The sequence below is a fragment of the Delphinus delphis genome, chromosome 2, assembly GCF_949987515.2.
Source record: "Delphinus delphis chromosome 2, mDelDel1.2, whole genome shotgun sequence".
Taxonomy (NCBI): Eukaryota; Metazoa; Chordata; class Mammalia; order Artiodactyla; family Delphinidae; genus Delphinus; species Delphinus delphis.
In genome coordinates, this window is record NC_082684.1 from 12,791,518 (window position 1) to 12,813,568 (window position 22,051).

Genomic DNA, 22,051 nt, shown 5'->3' on the forward strand with positions numbered 1-22,051 from the left:
GCTAATCAGCTTGGCTCAGTGTCAAATCTAGGGACTCCACCAATAACTGATGCTCGTGAAATGTTTCACAACTGAGAAAGCAGTCTTTTACGAGAGCCGCGCTACCCCAGGGACTGAAGGAATTCCTCTGGTCATTTGTGAAGTTACAAGCAATATCTTTATACTCCCTCCTGGCCTGGGGTTTTCTCATTGATCAAAGTGCCTGAGCGGGCAGAGAGGAACACAAATGGATCCCTTTGGAAGATGAATGGCATTGGCCTGAGGCTTTCTCTTGAGTTATTTTTCCTGAAAGCCGGCCAATGTGTATTCAGTCACTGTTTATAGAGCACCTCTTTGGTGCCAGGCTCTGGCTTAGGCACTGAGGGGGCAGGGAGTCTGGGCACAGCCGTGGGGCTGTCTTCAGAGCTTACCGTCAAGGAAGGGAGATTAGTCACGGAACAAGCAGCCTCTGGGACAGGACATCAGTAAGAGCTGAACTCTGATCCCAGAGCAGCTGTGTACCAGGTGGCCTCTGATTGATTCCTGAGAATTTCGAAGAGAAGGCAGAGATGGGAAGGCTGTGTGTGCTGGAGTGGAGAGGGCTGGAACTGGGAAGCCAGCCAGGCCTTGATTCTCACCTTGGTTTGGCCACTTCCTGGCTGTGAGACTGGAGCCTCAGTTTCCTCATCTGTAAATTGGGTACAACAAAGCCTACCGCACAGATAACTTGTGAAAATATCTTGCCCGGTGTCTGCATGGAGTATCACGTGGTAAATGTTAATTGAGAAAGATCCTAGGGTCTTGAGATAACCTGTAGAGAGTCATCGAGTCTGAAAATGTATTGAGGGCCTAGTTCTTGAAAACTTTTAAAATGACCTAAAACCGAGCGTGGTACTCACCCACCTTGCAGACCTTGCTGGGCTTTGCCCAGTTCAGTGCTTAATGAGACTTCAGTCAGATGCTTCGAGATGCCGGCAAAGGCTAGGTTTATTTAATTGCGGAACAAAACAATTAACCACCCAGCAGGTAAGACAAGGGCAAGAGTGCTTGGATGGGGCAGCCGCCTGCAGGCTTTTCTTCTTACTTTTTTAACACAGGTTTGAAACCAAGTCCTCTGGATGAGACCGGAAAGAGAGCACAGGAAGCAGAAACCACTCGGTTCTTTAGCTGCTAAAGGCATCAGGACCAGGCAGGCCTGGTGAGGAGGGGGACCCAGGATTGAGGTGGGACACAGTCAGGTTTGCTCAGATGTCCTTGTGAACTGGGCCTCAGCAAGCATGTTCACATGCGGCCCCCCCACTCAGGTTGTCCCATCTTGCTTCAGGTCTCTCCCGATCATTGGCTGGGACGGTGAGCAAGCAGCTCAGCCTCTCTGAACCTGTTTTTCCATCTGTAAATAGGGATGACAGCATTAACTATTCGTGTAGGATATTTGTGAGAATTCAATAAGATAGTGCATGTGCCTGGTCTAGTATGGAGGCTGGCTGTCAGTAAGGGTTAATAACAGTTAGTTGTTACAATGTTATTTTTACTGTGTCAGATCTCATCATTCCAGTGATGAATTCTCCTACTCCAAACCCCTAGTCCTGTTATTCTGTTATTGTTTATTCTTTCCTCTGGGAATCAGACTTAAGAATGCAAGGCTTTTAGAGGGTTGAGGGTTGAATTCTCGCCACTTTCAGTGTCAGGGGTTGGGGTTACTTGTGCTTCCAAGGAGAATGCAGCAGAGAAGGGGCTCCAGGAGGTTGTTCACAGCAGCTCTTCTTAGACATGAATGTGCCCCTGAGTCACCTGGGGAAATGCAGAATCTGACTCTGCAGGTCTGGTCTGGGGCCCGAGGTTCCGCCTTTTGCAGAAGCTCCTGGATGATGTGATCCTGCTGGTCCAGGAAGGCTCTTGTCCATCTGTCTACTCTTAGATAGGCCTGCATTTAAAGAAAGGTAGAAACTTTATTTTTTAAATGAAATTCCCATATTATATATATGAATCTGTTAGAAGAATGTATTACTTTTGTTTAAAAACAAAAACAAAAAATCCAAAAGAAATGTTTTTAAAGCCTAAATTGAAGCAGCATGCTGTAGTGGTAGAGACAGGACATCAGTAAGAGCTGAACTCTGATCCCAGAGCAGCTGTGTGCCATTAAGAAAGTCACTTGGCTTCTCTGGCCTAAGGTTTATTATCTGTAAAAAGAAGGGATTAGGTGTCTTAATATGGGGTCTGTGGATGGAATTTAGGGGATCCATTTTCATCTTTTTTCTCTACTAACTTCTAATGAAATTCAGTATGATTTTTCTTTATAGAGGCAGTAAGCCACAGGACTCTTAGCAATACCTGTGGCAGTATTAACAAGAGAAACAGATATTTATACATCCCATTACAGCTGTACCAGTTATTCTGACATATTTTGAAGTTTTTGATGTATTTTGAAATATTATTTTGAGGTATTCTCACTTACCGTTACTTGAAAATTGTAGGAGATATTAGACCTGCTGTCCAGTCTTGTCATTTCTAATTTTTGTCACTGATAAAGAAGCGTGTATGTTACTATACATATTACATATATGTTTAAAAAATATTTTGATAACTGTCTTTCAGTGTAATTGGGTTCTTTCATAATCCTGTGAATTTAATGTATGCAATTAAAAACATTATTCTGAGAAAGGGTCCATGGCTTCATCGGTCTGCAAAACGCATTCCCTGGACCAGATGATTTCTTCAATTCCCAGTCCTTAGGAATGATAATGTTTGTGTCCAGACAGCCTGGGTTTTCTGTTAACTCGCTCTCACCTGGATGTGGTCCTTCTCTACCTGTGTGTTTCAGTCAGCCCACACACTTGGTGACATCTTCTGCTAGGACCGTGTCAGTCCTCCATTTATGAGGAAGCCCGAACCACCCACAGTTGGAGCCACCCACGGGGACTGGCCCCGGCCTGCGGTGAGGTCCAGGGCACTGGCCAGCCTCCGCGCTGGGTGGAAACCCACTGTGGGGCACGCCCGGCCCTGGGTGCCTTTGTGTGTGGAATAGGCACTTCCCCACTGCCTAGCGTGGCAGTTTTCTCAATGAACCACAACTTTTTCTTGGCTTTCACCTTATGTTCCTTGGTCTGGTCGTGTTCCTTTTCAATATGTTCCATTCTGGGATTAGTCAGTTGTGTGTGAAGAGCAAGTGTGGGGATCGCAAGAGGATGGAGAAGCGGGAACTTTGAGCAGCAGCATGACCCAGCTTTGCTTTGGATGGTCCCAGTGAAAGCGGGTGTTAAGGCCAGATCTCCAGAGAGCCCCTGCTGGAGGGCCACTGCAGCCCGTTCAGCCACGTGTGCTTGAAATTAGTGGGAGGTGCATGTGATGATGCTTCTCAAAGAGGCGCAGTGGTTCTGGATGTGTGGGAAGGTGTCTGTACCTCCTCCTTTGTCGTCAATACTGGTTGTAGATTTCTTTTCAAAGATCCTTTTGATGAAGGGGGGTGAGCACACCACTGGAAAACTTGAGAGCAGAACTGCTCGCATAGGTTCTGCGCCTGCCTTGGCAGCCTCTGCGGGAGCTCTGCGTGGCTCTGCTCTGTGTGTGTGCATGGCGTCTGCGGCTCCTGCCCCCACCCCAGCGTGATGCAAGAAACAGTGATTTGGGAACTCTCTGTGCTATTAGGAAAGGATTAAATGAAATAAAGAAGTACAAATACCATATGAAAGCAAAGTATCAGTGTTGTGGAGAGTGTGTGCATGCGTACTGATTGAAAACCATATGAAACTGATCAGTATGGTCAGTTTCAAAATCAGTATGAAACTGATTAAAACCATAAATTAGGAATCGTATTTATTGTTGCCAACAACAGCCTCAAGCAAATATCATCTGTGAGGCCCAAGTTATAATATCTGCTGTTACCCAAAGAAAGGGGATCTTTGTTTTCTCAAAGGCTTGGAAGGAGTCGGTGACTAGGCCAGGGAGTGGTGGAAGGCAGTTGGATGCGTGGGGAGAGCGTGGGCTCTCGATTCAGAGATGCTGGGGTTCGAACCCCACCCCCGCACAGGTGCCTGGCTCCGAGCGGTAAACCCTTTGAGTGGCCTATCTACCAGATGGGATGATAGTACTTGTTTTTAGCAAAGGATGTGCTGAGTGTCTGATAGTCCTGTCTGCAACCGCTAAGCAACAGCTGCTGTCACTCTCCCTACCCCTTCCCGGAGGGGCAGCAACTCTGTTGCGTCATATCTTGCCAATCCCTGCCCAGCCACAGGGGCAGATGGGGCAGGTGCTTGCTGGCAGCTTATCCGAGGTGGGGAGGTTTGAGGAGGGAGAGGGAAAGGGGAGGAATTCCCTGGCGGTCCAGTGGTTAGGACTCTGTCCTGCCACTGCAGGGGGCACGGGTTCGATCCCTGGTCAGGGAACTAAGATCCCGCATGCCAAGCAGTGTGGCCCAAAAAAAAAAAAGAAGGCGAGGAAAAGGCACCGCCTTTGGGTTTGCGACCACGCGCTGATTCTTCTCCCCGGATCCACTCAGCCAGAGGGCCTGCCTTTGAGCTGTTCTCTGGGGCCCTCTTACCCCTGGGGGTGCCTAGGAGGCAGATGGGTACATTCATTCTCTTCCTTTGGCTGCCAGCCTCTCTGGACACATGGACACGCAGACAGACAGAAAGACAGACTCCAGGCCACGCTGGCCGAGCAGGCAGTGACTGGGAAGTGCTGGTGGGCTGGTCTGACCCGTCATCAGAGAGACCCCTGAGTCAGATGACCCCCGAGCAGTCTGGCTGGTCTCCCACTTGGAGGCAGAAGGGCCGCGGCTTCCTGGCATGCCCCAGGTGTGTGACAGAGGACAGGCCGGTGCCCACGTGCTCTCACCAGGGCGTGGGTGTTGGGAGTTGGGACCGTGGCGGGAGGGTTCCTTGGACGCAGCCACTGCGCCAGCATCCCCTGTTTATCCTCAGCATCTGGCAGCGTGAATTCTCAGTAAGCTATTGACAACTAATGAATGAATGAGTGAAGGGATGAATGGAAGGAGAGTGTGGGCACCGTTCAACTCAGGCGAGTGGGGGTACCTTCACTCACTTCCATACTGGGTCTCTCATCACCCCTCAAAGCCCACCCCCTCGACCGGCCCCCACTGTGCTGAGTGCCAAGGGAGGACCACGATAACCAAGCGTGTCTCTGTTCCTTGAACGCCAGGGCCGTGGTTACTGTGTGTGCCCCCGCACCTGGCATGCTTCCTTGGACCACCGGCACTCAGTGGGTGTTGAACTGAATTGAATTTACACTGTAGCTGAGGGGCTGATGGGAAAAGATGCTTGTGAACAGCCATCTGTTCAGACTGATTTACAAAGAGACCCACCTCCACCACCCTTTCCGCTTTGGGCTGTGCCACAGGGGAAATCTGTGGAAGGCTGTGTTCTTTCCACCTTGGACCTGCGACTTTGTTTCTCTGCCATGGGAGGGATTGGCTCTCAGGGATCCGCCTCCAGCCAGGGTCAGCTCCTCGCAAAACTCCAAGGGGCTCCATTCAATTGTATGACACGCTGTTGGCATCCCCTGGAGCCCAGCAAGCGGCAGGAGGTTCCTGTTTGCCTTGGAAACAGAGGTGCATGCTTGGGGAAGGGTCCCTGGGCCATCTCCTTGGGGGCTGGCAGGGAAAGGACATTCACAGGATTCCTTCCCTCCAGAGAGACTCAGACATCAGACTGGATGTTAAGGACTGACCTCCCATTCCCCTCGGCTTGTCGGAGCCGGGCCAGAGGGGAGATGGGGACAGCCAGCCCTGGGCCCTGCCCCAGGCAGCCAACATCCACAGGCTCCAGGGGACGCGGGCGGGTCGGGGCTGGGAGGCGATGAGGCGTGGGGGACTTGTCAGTGTGAACTGACTTTCCTTCAAGCTAAAACATGTGCAGAAACCCAGCCAGAGTTGATTTATGAGCCCCACATATTTCACAGGTCTTAACGCATCCCCCAGGAATCAATGAGGTCAGACAGAACAGACTTTGCATCCGGAATCAGTATGAAATTGGCATCTTCAACAGTTCCCATGGGAAGCAAGGGATAATAATTTAAGGGAGATTATATTAAATATTGCAAAGACACAAAAAACCTGGACTCTGCTTCATTCCCATTGGGGAGAAAGACAAGTCATCTGTTTTCTGCATCTGAGCTGGATGAGGGGTGGCCATTTCTGCTGAAGCCACTGTGACCAAAATGAAACATGATGGGAGGGGGGCGCTAGGGCGGGCGATGAACTCAGAGCCAACTTAGCAGTGACCACAGCATCCTGTACTGTGTCCTCTGCTGCATGCTCTGTAACAGTGATAAATAGACATTTGTGATTATTTATTTAATGTCTCTCTGTCCAGCAGGAACTTTCTGTCTTGTTCACTGTTGTATTTTTAGCACCTGATAAGTATTTGTTGAACAAGCAGAAAAGCGACATGCGGTGAATTGTACGTAGTGTTCAAATGAGTGAGAGAAACTGATTACACCTCAGGTACCGTTGTCCACATAGATTAATTTATTATCATTAATGGACTTCATTCGTTTATCTTTTCCATGCTGGGGTCTGTGCTGTTCACACAAAGATAAATCAGGCATCATCAGTACCTTCGGGAATTCAGTCTCTTGCCAGGAGTTGAGGTAGGTTGGTAGGACGTAGGGAGCCCAACACATACATAGTTATAGCCCGAGGTAATGGGACAGCAGCCAAAGCAGGTATGAGGCTCTCTGTTGGCCCTGGCTGCAGTGATCACAGAATCCTTCCATAAGGACAGGTGTTCCACATCTGTGCATCCGTTTGATTATACACGTATTCACTGAGCACGTCTCTGTGTCAGACACTGCCAAGTGCTGGGAGGGAATCTAAAGATGAATAAGAGTTGGTCCCTGCCTTCAGGATCTCACAGCTGAGCAGATGTGAGTGAGAGTTGGGGAAGGGTGGGTGCCCATAACTCATCAGTGTCTTTACATGAGCCGGAGTGTGAGGGGTGGTGAGAGCAGTATGGCTGGGTGCTGTAGGGGTGCCCGCAAGGGATAGAGATTCCACTCTGGCAATGGATATGATGGCCTCTAAGTCGATGTTTGGAGGCTTGAGTAGAATTTTCATGTGGCAGATGGTGAAGGGCTTTCTGGGTTGAGGGTACAGCCTGGGCAAAGACATGGAGGCCAGAAGCTTCACGGCACATTGAGGACTACTGGTGAGGACCAGCCTTGGTCGTGAGCCCATTGGTCACCTGCCCATTTACGACAGCCAGTGCACGGCTGCAGCATGGACATGGGGTGGGGTCGGGGCAGCCGTAGAGTGAGAGATGAGGCTAAGGAACTTGGCAGGAACTTGGCATGGACTTGAATGCCATGCCAATCTCTTGGACTCTGTTCTGTAAACACTGGTTTTTTTTTTTTTTTTTTTTTTTTTTTTGTAAACACTGGTTTTTAAGTGGTGTCTTGACATCTGTTTGAAGAAGATTCCTGGTTTAGGAGCCCAGGAATTAAATCACAACTGGGGTCTTGATTTAATCTCATCACTGCAACAAACTCAGTGGGGGGTCGTGGCTCCTTTTCCCTCTCTTTCGGGGCTCCATTTCCCCATCTATACAAGAGGGGCCGCACCACAGTCTCCAAGGCTCCCTCCAGCCCTGACCACTCAGGATGTGGACATGCTTGTGACTACTAGGTGAGGGTACCTTCCGGAGGCAGGTAGATTCTAGAGATAGTATCTTTTCACTGGAGGCAGCGATTTGCAGTAAGTCTAAACTAATGATTGGACCGCCTCTAAGGATATCGCCTCCATGCTCTCTAAGAGTCCTGCTTGGAGCCTTCTTTTAAGCTTGAGGCAGAGATGATCCCTTTTTTGAGTCCCTCCAGGAAAGGGGCATCAGTGGATGGTGATGAAATTAGCTCTGACTGTGATGATAGCACATGACCTGGTCCTGTAAGAAATCTGGCGTTGCCTTTATAACACCTGGGGAGAATTTGCAAGCAGCCGGAGCAAAACACAAATTCCTTGCGAAGCCAAGAATCTTCTTAGATTGACCAATGGGCTAAGAATGTAAAAGTTCCACAATCAGACCTTTCTGGGAAATCCTGCACCTCAGACCTTCTAAACAGACCCTTTTTAAAGGATTGTCTCAATCTCATTTAGCTCTAGAGAGCAGGAGCTGGCCCAGGACTAGGTGGTGCTGGCCTGTGGTCTGATGGCTACTCACTGTGGGAAGCTGGATCCTATAGTTACATCCTTAAGGGACTCCCTTAATTATAATAATTCCCACTTGAACACTGCCTCTTGCTTTTCCAAATGCTTTCGCATCCACTGAATTCTCAGACAGCCCAGTAGGCAGGCTCAGGATCGTTTTCCCCATTTTAGAGAATACTTGGAAGGGCTCTGTGACTGTCCCAATATCCCACAGTTTATCCATGGGAGAGGTCAACCAGAGTGTAGACTTGCTGACTTTCAGACCCTCCTCCTCCCGTAAGATGGGCCAGATGCTCTTTACTGATCACGGGCTACTCTGGCCTCCTTTGTCTTCTCAAACAGAGCATCCCTACCCCAGGGCCTTTGCACTTTCAAGTCCCTCTGTTTGGAACTCTCTCTTGTTCATTCTCCTCTTTCAGGCTTCAGCTCAGTAGATGATACCTTCTTAAAGAGCCTGTCCCTGACCAACCTGTCCAAAGTCACCCTGCAATCATTCTCCGTCACAGCTCGTATCATTATTACTTGTCCCAAACGTGAGAGTGTGTAAAATCATCTGGAGGGCTTCAAACACAGATTGCTGGCTCCCACCCACAGAATTTCTGATTCAGTAGGTCTGGGGTGAGGCCTGGGCTTTCAAGTGATGCTAATCCTTCTGGTCCGGGACCTCACTTTGAGAACCACTGATTGATGACTATCTTTTTTTTTTTTTTTTTTTTGCGGTACGCAGGCCTCTCACTGTTGTGGCCTCTCCCGTTGCGGAGCACAGGCTCTGGACATGTAGGCTCAGCGGCCATGGCTCACGGGCCCAGCTGCTCCGCAGCATGTGGGATCCTCCCAGACCGGGGCACGAATCCGTGTCCCCCGCATCGGCAGGCGGACTCTCAACCACTGCACCACCAGGGAAGCCCGATGACTATCTTTTAATTAAATAGTTTTATTGAGGCATAATTGACATGTAACATTATATTAGTTTCAGGTGTACAGTATAATGATTCAATGTATATATCGTATCCCCACAATAAGTTTAGTTAACATCCATCTCCATACATAGATAAAAAAATTTTTTTTCTTGTGATGAGAACTTTTAAGATCTACTCTCAACAACCTTCAAACATGAAATACAGTATTGTTAACTATAGTCACCATGAGGTATGTTACATCCCTATGACTTATTTATTTTATAACTGGGTATTTGTACCTTTTGACTCACTTCACCCATTTTGTCCACCCCTACCCCCTACCGATCTGTTCTCTGTATCTATGAGCTTTTTTCCCCTTAAGAGTCCACATATAAGTGAGGTCTGAGGAGCTGGTCTTTCTCTGACTTATTTCATTTAGCATAATGCCCTCAAGGTCCATCCATGTCATAGCAAATAGAAAGATTCACCCCCGCTTTTTTTCTTTTTAATTTATTTGTTTTATTTATTTATTTTTGGCTGCGTTGGGTCCTCGTTGCTGGGCACGGGCTTTCTTTTAGTTGCGGCGAGCGGGGGCTACTCTTCATTGCAGTGTGCAGGCTTCTCATGGCGGTGGTTTCTCTTGTTGCGGAGCATGGGCTCTAGGCGTGGGCGCTTCAGTAATTGTGGCACGTGAGCTCAGTAGTCGTGGCTCATGGGTCTAGAGAGCAGGCTTAGTAGTTGTGGCACACGGACTTCGTTGCTCTGCGGAATCTTCCTGAACCAGGGCTCGAACCCGTGTCCCCTGCACTGGCAGGTGGATTCTTAACCACTGTGCCACTGGGGAAGCCCAAGATTTCCCTTTTTTATGGCTGAATATTATTCTATATTATGTATATACCACCTTTTCTTTATCCATTCATCCACAGATGGACATGTGGGTTGTTTCCATATCTTGGCTGTACTTATTTGTTTATTATCTATTCCATCTCTTATCTTGTTTCTGCTCTATCCCTAGTGCCTGGTCCATCATTTGTATTTGTCAAATGAGTATTGAAGACTCAGTCGGACTCCTTGCTTTATAATCATCCCACACCTAAGAAGGAAGGTCGAACATTGACAGAAACCCTGGGAGTTATTTGGTCTGATCTCTTCTCCCCATTACCTTTTTCTTTAACTTTTTTCACACTCAAGTTTTTTCTAAGGGTCATTATTATTATTATTTTTTATTGAAGTATAGTTGATGTGCAAAATTGTATGTTACAGGCGTACAACACAGTGATTCACAACTTTAAAGGTTTACTCCATTTATAATTATTATAAAATATTGGCTATATTCCCTGTGTTGTACAATATATTTTTATAGTTTATTTTATACATAACAGTTTGTACCTCTTGATCCGCTATCCCTATCTTGCCCTCGCCCTTCCCTCTCCCCACTGGTAACCACTAGTTTGCTCTTTATCTCTGTGTGTTGTTTCTCTTTTTGTTATGTTCACTAGTTTGTTGTTCTAAGGGTCATTATTAAATTTATGTATAGATTTCATGGACGATTTTTATAAAATTCCAATGAATTGCGCTGTCTGGGTTCAAGGAGGGTTGTCCAAAATCCAACCACGCCATAGGGCATCCGGCCAAGTGTGGCTCCCTGAGTCTGCCATGTCTCTGTGCTGTACTTAAACCTTGATACTCACCTCCCCTGTCAGCAGGTGGGGAAGAGCCCACACATCCTCACTCTTCTGCCTTTGACAAATTACAGGCGAGCTAGCTGCGATGGGGGTGGGAGGGAGAATATAGGTTGGGACTATGACTCAGGGTTTTCCCTTTATGACGAGCAGATTGGCACTAAGGGAAGAAACCTTGATCTTGGGCTTGTCAGCACTTTGTTCAAACAAACTGCAACCCAGCCCAGATGCCACAGCTGTAAACCTCTTGGGAACTTTCCGGGTAAATGAATTAGAATTTTATGACTGGCTTGCGTAGAACACTTCTCCTAACTCCCAAAGTGGTACTTTCAGAACTCTCAAGTGTCTGACGCCTCTCCTACCCTGAGGTTTCAAAAGAACAAAGTTGAGATTTTGCCAGACTGGAATTGGGGGTTTTTTTTGTTTTTTTTTTTTTTTCACTAGTGCATTTTATTTTATTTTATTTTTATTGGAGTATAATTTCTTTACAATGGTGTGTTAGTTTCTGCTTTATAACAAAGTGAATCAGTTATACATATACATATGTCCCCATATCTCCTCCCTCTTGCGTCTCCCTCCCACCCTCCCTACCCCACCCCTCTAGGTGGTCACAAAGCACCAAGCTGAGCTCCCTGTGCTATGAGGCTGCTTCCCACTAGCTAGCTATTTTACATTTGGAATTGGGTTTTAAATGTAAAATTTGATCTTCCCTGTCTAAGGGGAGTTGAAGATGAGGTCTGAGGTGTTTATGGATCCTCCCAAGGTAGCACTGTGGCTGGGGGAGTGCTGAGGGTGGGCTAGGGCCAAGCTTCGTCCTTTAGTTGGGGGCAGGGCTCCCTTGAGGACCCAAGGGAAATGGAGTGTGTGTGTGTGTGTGTGTGTGTGTGTGTGTGTATCCCCGGGATGGGGGGTTGCCAGCTCTTTCGGACACCACCACATGGCTGCCCTGGCATAAGTATTGTGGGGACAACTAACTCTGCCCAAGAGAGTCAAGGAAGTGTACCCAGAGACAGGATGGTCATAGTTGAGTTGGGAATCTGGAGACCAGGGATGGGAAATAATTTGTCCAGTGTCACCTTGCCTGTCATTTGCAGAGCTGGGATAAAGCCCAAAGGCGCAGGATTCCTAATCCCAGGAAACTGTGCTGTGCTGTGGAAAGAGACCGCATTTGGAAGCTGAGTGACCTTGAACAGGTCCCTTCTTCTCCGTGGGCCTCACAGAGGAGCGTGATCTGTAGGATTAGTTAGGTGCTCTCACTCATCGTGGGGACAACAAACGAACAACACAGGATCTCAGGCAGACAATGGCGGGAGCTCTGATTCTGGTGCCCGTGTTAACTTTTATATTCTAAGCAGTTTGGTCAGGCTAGTGTTTGTCGGGATAAGGTGAGTCAGGGCATTGAATTGAACTGTCTTTCTAAAGTAGGCTCATTGCATCGGCCTCAGTTCCTTTCTCTAGAGTTTGGTTTCACAAGAATTCTGCCCCAACCCAGCTGCAGGGGCAGGCCAAGCCACATCTACTTTGTAAGTCATACAGCTCTGTTCTTTCCACGTTCAAGCTCCATAAAGAGTTGTAAATGGAACAAATGTGGCTGTTAGCATGATCTCCCTCTGAAGATGAAAAAAAAATTAAAAGGAGATAGGAGACCCTGGTACTTCAGAAGTGGACGAATCACAGAAGGGTTAATAAAATAGAAAGCGATTAAGACAGTAGGAGATAGTGTGACTTGGCTTTTAGCTCTCATGAGGAGGACAGGATCGCCAGGATCGCGTTCCAGGGCAGCCTACTGACCATGAGGAAGAACGTGTGCAGTTCCAGAGTTGAGCCCAGCGAGCCACAGCCACGCTAAGAACCCTGAGACCAGGTGGGGGAGGGAGGAGGGCAAGCCGGTCATGTCCCTCTGGGAGGCTGGGGACAGTCTCCAGGGTGGGAGGTGTTCAGGGCCAGGGCGAAGCACACAGAAAGTCCGAGTGTACTCGGGTCACCATAACAAGCACCACAGACTAGGGAGCTAGGACAACAGACATCTATTTTCTCACAGTTCCAAAGGCTGGAAGTCCAAGATCAAGGTGTAGGCAGAGTTGGATCCTGCTGAGGGCCTCAAGGGAGGGTTCTGTTCTAGGCTTCTCTCCTTGGCTTATAAAAAGTCACCTTCACATCGTCTTCCTTCTATGTGTATCTCTGTGTCCAAACTCCCCCATCTTATGAGGATGCCAGTCACATTGGGTTAAGATCCACCCTAATGACTTCAGTTTAACTTAATCACTTTTAAAGACCCTATCTTCAAAGACAGTCACATTCTGAGGTACTGGGGGTTAAAACGTCAACATATGAATTTTAAGGGACACAATTTGACTTCAACATATGAATTTTGGGGGGACACAATTCAGCCCAAAACACAAGACACAGTCCCTTTTCCTCCGGGAGGGGGACCCATGTGACATGAGAAGCCACTGGGAATGCCATTTTTTGCTCTTATCCTTAATGACCCAGACCTTAGGTGATTTCCCCTAGGAAGCCTTCTTAGATCTTTACCACCCCGTCCAAGCCCATTGGACTCCCTCCCCACCTCCCTTGAGTTCTCCAAACACTTAGCTGGTACCTCTATTGGGGCATTTATCATCATCTACCTTAGACTTAATTAGAAATGTGTCTATGCTCCTGACTTATTGAAACCACATGTCTTAGGCATCTTTGTGTCTCTCTCATATCCCCTGCCTCCTGTCTTGCATATAGAGCAGGTTTGATAATATTTGTTGGCTTGTTGACGGGCCGGCTGTCCAAGAAAGTTGGGTAATAAGTGCTGGATAAACAGGAAGATGCAGTTATTAATAAAACAGCAATGTGCCTTTCCTTAAGAGTCTTTGCACTCGCAGACAAAGTCGAGCTCCTGGATTTATAAAGAAAAGAAGCTCCTTCCACCCTTCTAACCTTGTTTGACCTAAAGGGTCAACGGAAGACTCTGCCAACTGGGTGCTCAGCGTTCTTAAACCCCCAGAGTTCAAAGACGGTGACTCCTCTGGCCAGTCTTGGAGAAACTCTTCAATCATTTCTTGAATAATGGCATTCTTTCGGCCCGGCTCTATGGATACTCCGCCTTCCACCCCCAGTCCAGTGACCTTCTGTCCCCTTGTTTCTTGGCTGAACGTCTGGGTCTGCTGTAGAGCAGAAGCAGTTTCATCAGAGCGAGGGTCCTTCCCACGAAGGCAGAGCCACACAGCCCAGAAAGCCTGACTGTGCGGAAACAGCTGGGTTTTGGCAGGCTGATTTTGAAGAACAATGCTAATAATTGAAAATCACTTTGTTTCAGAATGGTGTATGGAGGATGAGGAATGTACTGTTAGATAAGGCAGGTCACCCATCTTGTTAAGAGAAGACTCATTTGAGGATTTGCTCTGAAATCCCTACCTCTACTTTCCCTCGCCTCCTACCTTTACTTTCTTCTAGTGAAGCTTCCCACCTGGTCCCTGGGAGGCAGGGGTGCCTGGGGATTGGTCCCTTCAGCTCTTGGGATGGTTGCCAAGGGCTCGGGGTGCTTGAGTCCTTGGGCCAGTTGCCTTTGCTTTCTCCATTGTGCCTTACACACTTCTAGAATTTTCTGTGTGTGCCCCCAAATGGAAAAGGTTGGGGAGGACTGCTTTAGACTGATGTATTCTGCAGAGATTTCTAGGATCCCAGAGCAGGTTTCTCAATATTTACCTTTTAAAAGGAAACACATTCACTTATTACTCTTGGTGCTCTGGCTTTGGGCAAAATGAACGCCAATATTAGGACTCTGTGGTTCAGTAAAGTTGTAGGGAAATTTGATTACATTCAATGTATTCATCATCTGGACTCTTGTGGTTGCAAGTAACAGAAACCCAGCTCAGAGTTGCTTAAGCAAAAAAATAAATAAAATAACAACAACACAACTGCATGACCACATAATTTATTTTTTCATAACTGAGAAGTCCACGAGTAGCATGAGCCCTGGATGACTGGATCATATCATACGGACTTGGTTTTTTTCTCTCTCCATCTCCTGTCTCCAATACAAAGGCTTCTTCATTCTCAGGGCAGGCTCTCTCAAGAGGTAGCCCCTGGCAGCTGCAGGCTTTTCTCTTACCAGGTTAGCCACACAGAGAGATTGCCTCAATCTTTAGAGCTCTTTTAAAAGGATAAAGTCAGACTCTGTTAGCTAGTTTGGGTCACACGGCCATTCCTAAACTCATCACTGTGACCAGAAACATGTGGGGTTTTGATTTACCAAACCTGCATCACAGGTCCAATGCCGGAGCCAGTAGTGGATGTAGAGCTATCTGGAACACACTTTCCACACTAAAGGTGAGGAAAGATGGTTTCTCAAAGGAAAATCGGAATGCTATTACCTCCTGAAGGGAGTTTGGACGTTGAGTGGGCAAGCGCTATACCTGGCATTCCGGCTTCCACGTGGAAACAGAGGAAATGGAAGGACTCTAGTTTGTTCTGAGCCAACAGTGACAGGTAATGGAGAATGCGCTCCCCAGCTGATTCAGTGTCCTTCATACATGCACTCTTCTGGGACACTGGGGGATGGTCACCAGTAAAGAAGGCAGGGGCCCGGAACTGTTATTTATGCTACCCATCTGTCCTCATGTAGGCAGCTATCCACACTGTCCCTCAGAGACAGCGAACTCTCTTGTTCATTAAAAATTGTCAGGGAGATAATACCATGAAGTCTCTTTATAGAAATATCAGGCTGTTATAATTCTTTGAGTCAAGAAGAAATGCCTAGTACCTCACTTGAATCACTTGTGCTATTGTCTTTCTTATCCTGCCCTTAGGAAAAACAAAAAATAAAAAAAACAAAGAATGGTAGATTAGTACTGTGTATAGCCATCATCATCATCATCGTCGTCATCATCTTCACCATCCCACATCAAAGCACCTGTGTGTCTCTGATTCCATTTTTATTTTAATGGCAGTGATACGTTAATTGGTCATGTACGGTAACTGCCAACACTCACGTGTGCAGAGCTGTTGGTCATTTTTTTATCTCCTGGCCCCTTATCCTAGTAAATCTTAGCAATGGCCTTGGTTTTCTTATCTATAAAATGAGGATAATACCTATCTCATAAGTTTTTCCGTGAGGATTAAAAGAATATATATAAAGCACGTGATGTTAAAATAAGTAAGAGGCATAGCTATATGTAGCCATATGTTCCCTAAGACATGCTTCATGACAGTCATTAACTTCTGCCCTTAAAGAAAAGCCCCCACTGGTCACTTACAAAGTGCGGATAGCTTCTAAGAGCTTTTGAACTGGAATGATGGCCCAGGGATGCACCACTGCTCCATGACCAAGAAAGAAAATCTGAAGAAATTGAATAATGCTTTTCTGGAAAAGGACCATAGTTATGCTCAGGGCATAGTACTGAGATGTCAGAAATAGACTAGAATATTCCCTCCGAGTGTTTAATGGAGAAGCATCCATAGGAAGACCTCAGGGCCAGGGCCAGGATATCTGGACATGATTCCAGTTCTGCCCTTCACTAGCCGTGTGACCTTGAATATGTGTCTTAAACTCTCTGAATCTCAGTTTTCTCTTCTGTAAAATGGGGATAACAATTCCTGACGTGCCTACCTCACAGCATTATTAGTGATGCAGTAGAGGCTTTAGTACCTATAAAATCTGCAGAATTGTTTCCAGAGCATTAAAATAACTTGCTCCATTATATTTATCAGAATACAGTGTACTTGAGGTCATGCTGTCTCAGTAAACCGTGAACTAAACTGGGAAAGGACTTATGCAATATTTTATATACACACAAAATTATATGTAACATATGTAAGCCAGATGTTTATTAACTATGCATATGGGAGAACCCAGCACCCAACCTAAGAACCTGTGGGCTTCTCCACCATCACACCTTGTATCTCCTTTCAAGGTCTTCTGAGACTTGCTTATTTCATTCAATGTTATATTTCTAAGATTCCCATCCATGTTGTTGCGTGTAGCTGCAGTTTATTTTTTGCTTTTGTATACTTTTCCACAATGAGACTCTACTGTATCACAGTTTATTAATTAATTCTTTCATTAGAAGACATTTAGGTTGTTTTTAGTTTTCTGTTATTACAAAGGATATGAACATTCTTCTGAGCGCTATACACGTGTGCTGTAAGGTATGGAAATTTCAACTTTACAAAACAGTGCTTTGTTGTTTCCCAAAATAGTTATACTGGTTTACACACTAAGCAGTGATTAAGATCTTCTCTTGCTCTTCAGTCTCACCAACACTTGGTATTGACAGACTTCTTAATTTTTTGCCAGTCTAGTAGTTGTAAAATGGTAGTTTTCGTGTTCTTAATTGCATTTCCCAGGTTACTAATGAGGATAATCATATTTTAATATATTTATTGGCCACGTGTGTTTCCTCTTTTGTGAAATTGTCTGATCATATCTTTTGCCTGTTTTCCTATTGAATTTTCTTTCCTTTTTGTACTTGTGATTTGTAGAAATTTCTTTATATATCTAGATACTAATCCTTTTCAATTGTATGGGTTGCAAATATCTTCTCCCAATTTATGGCTTATCTTTTCAATATCTTCATGGTGTTTTTTGAGCTACAGACATTCCCAATTTTAATGTAGTTGAATGTTTTTGTGGAGGCTTGCTTGAAAAATCCTTCGCTACCCTAAGATCATAAATATGTTTTCTTATATTGTCTTTTAAAAGTTTTAAGACTTTGCTTTTCACATATAACTCTTGAATCTATTGGGAATTTATTAGTGTATATGGTGAAAAGTATAGATCCAGTTTCACTTTTCTCCATATGGATAATCACCTACCCTAACACCCTTTAATGAGTAGCTCCTCCCCTCCCCATTGCTCTGTAATGTCCCCTCATTTACTTATCAAGTGTCTACACCTGTGTTGTATCTGTGTTCTTGCTACTCTCTTCCATTGTTAGTTTTTGCACCAATACTACTCAGTGTTTATTATTATAGCTCATTAATAAGTCTTCCTATCTAATAAGACAGACTCCTTTTACTTTCTTTTTCAGGAGTGTCTTGGCTATTCTTGGGCCAAGTGCCTTAAAAAAAAATTGTTGAAGCCTCATTCTATTGAAAATGGGCACTGTTGTTCATGGGGCCCATAAATTGTTAATGTGACTACATTGAGAACACAGGTTTTGCTTCCATCACTGTAATATTATTGCAGTGGTGACAGTGAGACATGTAACTTTTTTTTTTGAAGAAAAAACTTGTTGAAATTTTGATTGCAATTCAGTGAGTTTTTAGATAAATTTGAAGAGAACCGACATCTTCATTTTATTGAAACTTTTTATCCATGGACATTAAATCTCTTTCCTTTTTGCACATCTTTGTCTAGATTCATTCCTAGGAAGTGTGTATATATGTGTGTATATATATATATATATATTTTTTTTTTGCTATCTTTATGATATCTTTAAAAATTCAGTGTTTCTTTTGTTGCTAGTATATAGAAACACAACTTATTTTAATATATTGAGCTTATATCTAGATAGCTTGTGAAATTCTCATATTCTTTCCAATACTTTGTAGAGTCTTTTGGGTGATTCTGACAAACACACTGTCTGTGAATAATGAGAATTTTGTTTCTTTTCTTCTCTGATTTTTATACCTTTTATTTATTTTTCATGTCTTATAGCACTGGCTGGTACCTTTAGAAATATGTTGAATATAGGTGTTGACAGTGGAATCCTTGTCTCTTTCCTGGTGGTAAAAAGATTGTGTCTATTCCTCACTAAGAATGAGTTTTGCTGAGTTTTCGTTTTTTTTTAAATAATTAATGGGTATTGAATTTTATCAAATGCTTTTTTACAACTATGAGATAATTATAGGCTTTAAAATCTGCTTTTTTGGGGAATTACAATGATGGATTTTCTTATTAAACCACCTTTCATTCATTCCTAGTATAACTGACTTAGTCATGATATAGTACAATTTGTTTAAAGTAAACTGCTGGATTTGTTTGGCTCATATTTTGTTTAGGATTTTTTTCATCACTGTCTATATATTAAAATGACATGTCACTTTTCTTTTTTAAAATTACTCTTACTGGGTTTGGTATCAACATATTAGCTTGATACAGTGAGATATTCTTCCTTTTCTATTCTCTGGAAGGCTAGAATTATCTATTTCATGGAAAGTTTATTGTAATCTTTCTGTAAGATCATTGAGGTCTGATTTTGTGTGTGTATGTGTGTGTGTGTGTGTGTGTGAGAGAGAGAGAGAGAGAGAGAGAAGATTTTTAGCTACTGATATAATTTCTTTAACAGTTATGGACTGTTAGGACTTTTTACTCCTTAAGTCAGTTTTGCAATGTTATATTTTTCTTGGAATTTGTCCATTTAAGTTTTCAAATTAATTTGCATGAGCTTTTTCATAGCATTCTTTGCATTATCTTTTAAATCTCTACTGAATCTGTAGTTCTATTGCTAGTCTCATTCTTAATATTTTTGTGCTCTTTAAAAATATGCTAAAGTCATATCTATTTTATTAGTCGTTTTGAAGAACCAGTTTTTGGCTTTGTTGATCTTTATGTTTTTAACTTTTTGCTTTTTATTTCATTAGTTTCTGCTCTTATCTTTATTATCTTCTCTCTAATTTTTTTTTCCTTTGGATTTCTTTGTTCCTTTTCTAATTTCTTATGCTGGATGCTTAGCTCATTAATTTTAAACCTTTCTTCTTTCCTAATATTTAAGACTATATATTTTTCTTTGTGTTTTGCAAATTTGGATATGTAGTGTTTTCATTGCTATTAAGTTCTAAGGATTTTCTGATTTATTGTGACCACTTCTTGTGGTCCATGATTTATTTAGTGATGAGATTTTAAATTTTACATATTTATGGGGGTTTATCTTTTTTGTTGTTGTTGATTTCTACTTAATTGCATTGTCATCAGGGAATATGATTTGTGTGTAACTGATTCTGTGAAATTTGTCTGGAACATGATTTATTCACTTTGTATCCACAATACCTAGCATAATGCCAAGAATGTGGAAGTTGTTTGGTAAATGCCGATCTAATGAATGACAGATGAATCAATGTCTAGTGACCAGGCATTAGAGGAATTATCTCTTTATCCTCAGCCAAGATGTCCAATCCTGCCAGCTACATCTTATTCCAAAATACGCTTGCAAATGCACACTAGGAATATAATGGCCCGCCAAAATTGTCTTCTATCCTGCTCACACCCTTCCTCCTTTGGCCCCAGAAGCAGACACTGAGTGGCTGGGTGAGAGGTTGCTTGCAAAACTGATAGTGTGAGACTATCAGACCCAGTCTTAAGTGTAATAGAATTAGATAATTGCTTTGCACGTATTTCTGGAGAAAAACATTTCTTCTATAATGGTAATAGTTTAAAATATGTGTAAGGTGGCATTTCCTCCAAAGGAAACTCCTGTCTCATTGAGTCCCTGAAAGTAGTTAGGCATGATACCCCCATTTAAAAAAAAAGGGAAAACTGGCATAAACCTAGTTAGTGGTGAAGCTGGCATATGAAGGAGAAAATAATTAATTAATAGCTTCTCTGTCTTTTCCTAAGCCCCTGAGAAAGGCCTTTTGAAGATGCCTATTCAACAGGTCTTGAAAGAGGTCCAAAGGGAAATATGAGAACATCCTTATTTCAGGGTAAATCTCAGGAAAGATGGCAATGTTTATACATTACATGAGCATTCGTATATTGTAACAATATTTGCATCATATTATGATAATGTTCATATGCTATAACAATAGTCATGCATGATAATAATGTTTATGTATTGTAATAGACACTTGACATGGGGCCAAACAGAAAGTAGAAGATATAACTCAGTTGTGCTCACCAAGAGCATCAGATAAGAAGCCCTTCCCCATTCAGGCTACTCTCTTACCCTACGTTTTCTCCCTACTTTGTAATAGTCTGTTCTACAAGGTCATGTCCTCATTTTGGATGCTGAGTCAAATTGAGCAGCTCCTGGCCACGTTTATGTCTTTTCCTCTTGCGTCCTCCAGAGGGCCTCCACAGCCCTGCATAGGTAAGAGGTATAGACAGTGAGTGATGAGAGTAGGAAACTCGTCTGGAGCAGAGAGGACTCAGATTTATCAACCTTTCCAGATGGAGGGGACCTCAGACCTTGTTTTTCAGAGGAGGAAACAGGCTGAGAAGAACTTGCCTTGGGGCCACCATTGAGCTAGTGGGAAGTTCTGGACTGGGACCTGGCTTTGAATTCCTAGTTTTTTCTCTTCTTTTAGGAGGTGGGCTTCCTTCCTCCTCCCATCCCTCTCCTCCCCTTCTTCTTCCTCCTACGTTCTGACATGAAGCTGGAGCAATCAACCTTGACTGAGGGCCATTTCTGTGTCGGGCACTGATTTACAGGTTTTACTTACATAGGAGCCTCACAAAACCCCTTGAGTAATGTACCATCACTAGGTCCTTTTACAAATGAGGAAACCAAGGCTTTTAGGGGCTAACAAATAAATAAAAAACAAGAAAAAGACTTGTTTAAAATCACACAGCTACAGGGAGATCAGCTCGGTGGTTTGTGACCACCTAGAGAGGTGGGATAGGGAGGGTGGGAGGGAGGGAGACGCAAGAGGGAAGAGATATGGGAACATATGTATATGTATAACTGATTCACTTTGATATAAAGCAGAAACTAACACACCATTGTAAAGCAATTATACTCCAATAAAGATGTTAAAAAAAAAAATCACACAGCTAAAAACCTGGGGGTGGCAGGATTTGAAACAGGTCTGACTCCAAAATCCATATTCTCACCAACCTCTGTTGTCCTTTGAACCTAGTTCACAGAAGTATGAGATGCCCCACATCATAGTCCAGACCTCTTTATTCCTGCTTCCCTACTTCCCTCCCCATCTCTCTATGCCTTCATTTTTCTCCCCCTCCATGCTTGTTCTCCTGATTCTCTACTCCCATCCAGGGACACTCAAGTCTTAATTCCGTTGTGGAGAAGGGAGCTACAAAGGGGATGCGAGCTGTTTGGGCAGAGAGTTAAGCTCCTCAGAAGCACAGGATGCTGCCATATGCGTATTCTCTGGGATTTTATTTCAGATCACAGGTCAAGTATGTCTTCAGGTAGGAAAAATTGATAAAATTTAGAATGGAATTCAATGAATATGCTTTGATTTACAGATATTACCTTTATTGGGGTAAAAATACATAACATGAAATTTACCATCTTAACCATTTTTAAGTGTATAGTGAATGGTGTTAAGTATATTCATATTGTTGTGAAACAGAACGCCAGAAGTTTTTCATCTTGCAAATCTAGAACTCTATACCCATTAAACACTAACTCCCTTTTTACCGCTCCCCTCAACCCCTG

The 22,051-nt window shown here is 44.1% G+C and overlaps 1 protein-coding gene and 1 non-coding gene across 6 annotated transcripts in view; both read left to right on the top strand.

Annotated features, from left to right (window-relative positions):
• Nucleotides 1-22,051, top strand: part of FBLN5 (fibulin 5) — an 85,756-nt gene that overhangs the window by 17,347 nt on the left and 46,358 nt on the right. The window lies entirely within an intron of this gene.
• Nucleotides 17,790-17,924, top strand: LOC132421451 (small nucleolar RNA SNORA1). The gene has a single exon (XR_009518699.1). It is a non-coding gene; the product is annotated as a small nucleolar RNA SNORA1 (small nucleolar RNA).